The sequence below is a fragment of the Punica granatum genome, chromosome 3 (genome assembly GCF_007655135.1).
Source record: "Punica granatum isolate Tunisia-2019 chromosome 3, ASM765513v2, whole genome shotgun sequence".
In the NCBI taxonomy this organism is placed as follows: domain Eukaryota; kingdom Viridiplantae; phylum Streptophyta; class Magnoliopsida; order Myrtales; family Lythraceae; genus Punica; species Punica granatum.
Genome location: NC_045129.1, coordinates 31,866,852 through 31,870,420, shown reverse-complemented (window position 1 = coordinate 31,870,420; position 3,569 = coordinate 31,866,852). Strand labels below are relative to the sequence as shown.

Below are 3,569 nucleotides of genomic sequence, written 5' to 3'. Positions count from 1 at the left end.
CCTGTTTTGTCATTTGGAAGTCATTTAAAGTGTCTGTATGGCTTCCAAGAGACAATCTGAAGCACTGTTTATGCTCTGTATGCTTGTGGGGCATGGCCGCGTCTGACATTTGGATTTAACTTTTTTCCGGAAAACAAGTATTTTTTGACTTCCATTGAAAAATTGTCTATATACAGAAAGTTATTCCGTATAAAACAGATGATGTTCAGTAGACGAGCTATGTACATATGTAATATGCCTGGGCTAACCCAAAACTTTGGTCGGCCAAACCACAGTTTTGCTCACCCAAATTGGGTCGGCCCAATTCCCATTAGCCAATCCAAAATTTAGGGTCAACCCAAGTTCGCTTTAGCTGACCAATACTTATCGACCCATTTTTTGGGTCGCCTTTGGTCGGGTCTATGGCGACCCTTTTTGAATGGATCGTCGAACTTATCCCAACTGTACGTTAGGCGACCCTTTTAGTTGGGTCAGGAGACCTAGGGCGACCATCCAAAAGGGTTGCCCCAGGTCCCCTTCTTGTTGTGGGGTGTGTGTGTGCGCGCGTATATATATATATATATATATATATATATATATATGAATAATCTCGACATATTTAGGTTAATGATGTAATAATAATAGCCTTCACACTCTCCACTCAAGTTCAAATCCCTTTGATGCCACCTACATGGCTTGTGGCTGGTTTACCTGTATTGTAAGATTGTTGCCGTTCAAGTGGACAAAGGGCGAATGAAATCCGAGCACCTTCTCCATATTAAAAATATATATACATATATTTATGAATAAATAAACATGATATATCCATGCCATCTTCAAATACAATATCTATTTCTTCTTTTTTTTTATTACTAGGGAAACCAACTCGTGCCGCAATAAATTAATTTTAAAGGTATTATAATTTTAGTTCACATTTAATTATTAAATATTAAGTTTCTTATAATCTTTTTGACATTTTATTTCTTAGTATTCGTAACATAACCTCTTTTAGGATTTTCTTTTAATTTTCTCATACTCATACCACATCCTATATAGTCCAAAAAAGTATTAAAAAAATCTAAGTAAATGAAAATATACTTTTAATCTAAAAACGAACTATTAGGAAATCACTTAGGGAGATCATGTGATTCTCAATTATAAGTTCCCACTCTTAAGTGGTTCACTTAGATAGTGCTTGTGAGACATAAATTAATCTCCACTTTGTTCGATTTTTCGTGCTATAATGAAGCTCTAGGAGAACTTATATGTGCTATACACAGAGCTCAAGTTTCAATCTTTACTCCAAGCAATATGATTTTATCGATCTTATTCACACTCGCGCAATAATATCACGTGCATCAACAGATGCGATATCGTCAAGTTATTTCGAGCTCCCATTGGTTAAAATAAAATTATGAGCTCCATTGGTGCACAGAAAGCACCTAATAAGTCTAGGCATCAAGTAATATATAATATCTCAAAGTTGGGTTGTAATTAAATTAGCAATTGTCTCATTCCTTAATTGATCAATAGTTGTGGCCTTCCCATGACCTCTTGGTGGTTGCGTCCCACCATATATATATATATATATGTATGCCTTTTCATCCTCTACAGCAGCTCAAAAGCCGAATTCCGTGACAGAGGTCGACCAATTCGCTAATGGGGAATCGCAGATCAAGGAATCAGAATACCCATCCGATTTCACCACTGTAAGTAATCGGCTTTCTATAAACGTATGACAACTGGCTGCGTAAAAGCATTATAATTTGAAGTGTGTATTTATTATAATTTGCAGCTGCTGGGGGAGGAGCTCTGCAAAGGATCGGGAAGTTGAGACGAAGAAGAGTGCTTGATTAGAAGAATAATATCAGAGGCTCACTTGGACAATATTTACACTCAACGCCATAAGCCTTGAGAGTTGAGTTTGAGCCTTAAAATTAGCATTTTAATTAGATTCAAATTTTATGGCATGCCTTCCAATATTAGTGAAGTTAATCTAATATATGTTGTGCATTATATTATATATATGTATGTATATGCGTAGTATGTATGTTAGTAGGTGTCTAATTTCTCTAGCTAGATTCCTCAGATATATGTTCTGTGATACCCCAGGAATTTGAGATAGACGTTAATCTAATATAGTCACATTTGGTACGATAATATAAAAATGTATATATATGTATATATGTATATATGAAAGAGAGATTACTAAGTTTGCTTGGAGAATCTCAAAATATATGGCACAAACAAGCCGATAATAATATTTCCGGGATATTGTTGTAAGCACAAGAAATACTTGTGGTTTGTCTCCTCCAAGAAAGCCTTTGTGTACAATATATATATGATTTCACATTGTGTGTGATAAGACTCAATAAGGAAGTTCATTTATTTATTAATTTTGGATGAATAAAATTTAGTGATTTATTTATTTGGTGAAAAGTTTATTTATTTTTTTAAATAACATTATGTCATATATCAGAAGTCCTCTGTGTGAATGTGTTTAACACTTATTGATTTGTGATATATATACCGCGTAGTATATTCATTACATCTGAAACTTTCTCATCCTCAAGACTCAAACCATCATTCTTTAAATAATGCTTTCGTTGAGTGAAATTGACGCAAGAATGAATCTTTAATCTCTGATACTCGCTTTGAGCTCTTGCAAACAGGGGAAAGTGGGATTTTGATCCCGGTTTCCTTTTCAAGGCTTAATTCAGTAATTTTACAATAAGCTCTAACCGATCAGTATCCTTACAATGTAACTTACTTGAAATCTATTTTCCAACTTCCAAAGTGTGTATTGCGGTACAGCCATGTCTTCTTCCATCCCACAAATAATTCCTTTTTTATTTTATTTTTTTGCCCTTTTTGCATTGTTTGTGATAATGCATAATCTGATTGAATGACTTAGGTCGATCCTACAAGAATTTCAATGTTAAAGTCTTTCATTTCCTTCTATATTTACGGGAAGTTCTGTTCTCTTAGGTCATGTCCTGCTAAATCTTTTCTTCTTGTGATGATCGATCAGAGGATCAAGATCAACCTCCTCTCTCCTTAACAAGTTTAAAAAGAGAGAGAGAGAGAGAGAGAGAGAGAGAGAGAGAGAGATTTTGTACGATTCTGGGAGGATGCTTGGATATTGGAGAGCACTACCCTGTCGTTTCATACGATGGTGCCTATTGATCCAGCCTATGTAATTGGGTTGTTGCGGGATTTGTTAGAGCTGATGGCTTTTGGAACTGGCCTACTTTTAGTACGTTCCTGGACGATGAATCAATGTTGCGTTCCGTGGCCTCTGTTCGTCCTCCCCAAGCAGCTGCACCTCCTGATAGACTCTATTGATCGAGGAAGCTTCGGGTCTCTTTTCAGCATCGTCTGCTTATCGATTGCTCGTTGAACACTCACTAGAAGATAGGGATCCTATATGGCATGTAATATGGAAATGGCTAGGTCCGCGAAGGATTCGTCAATTTATGTAGCTTGCTACGCATACTCGTCTTCTTAAAAATGAGTATCGTGTTCATATACGAATGGCTTCCATGGCTCACTGCTCGGTCTGTCCTGGCCAAGTGGAATTGACCCTCCAT

General features: G+C 36.3%; 1 long non-coding RNA gene across 1 annotated transcript; it reads left to right on the top strand.

Annotated features, from left to right (window-relative positions):
• Positions 1-1,522: 1,522 nt before the first annotated feature.
• Positions 1,523-2,407, top strand: LOC116200787. Its single transcript, XR_004155738.1, has 2 exons — positions 1,523-1,688; positions 1,775-2,407. It is a non-coding gene; the product is annotated as an uncharacterized LOC116200787 (long non-coding RNA).
• The last annotated feature ends 1,162 nt before the right edge of the window (positions 2,408-3,569 follow it).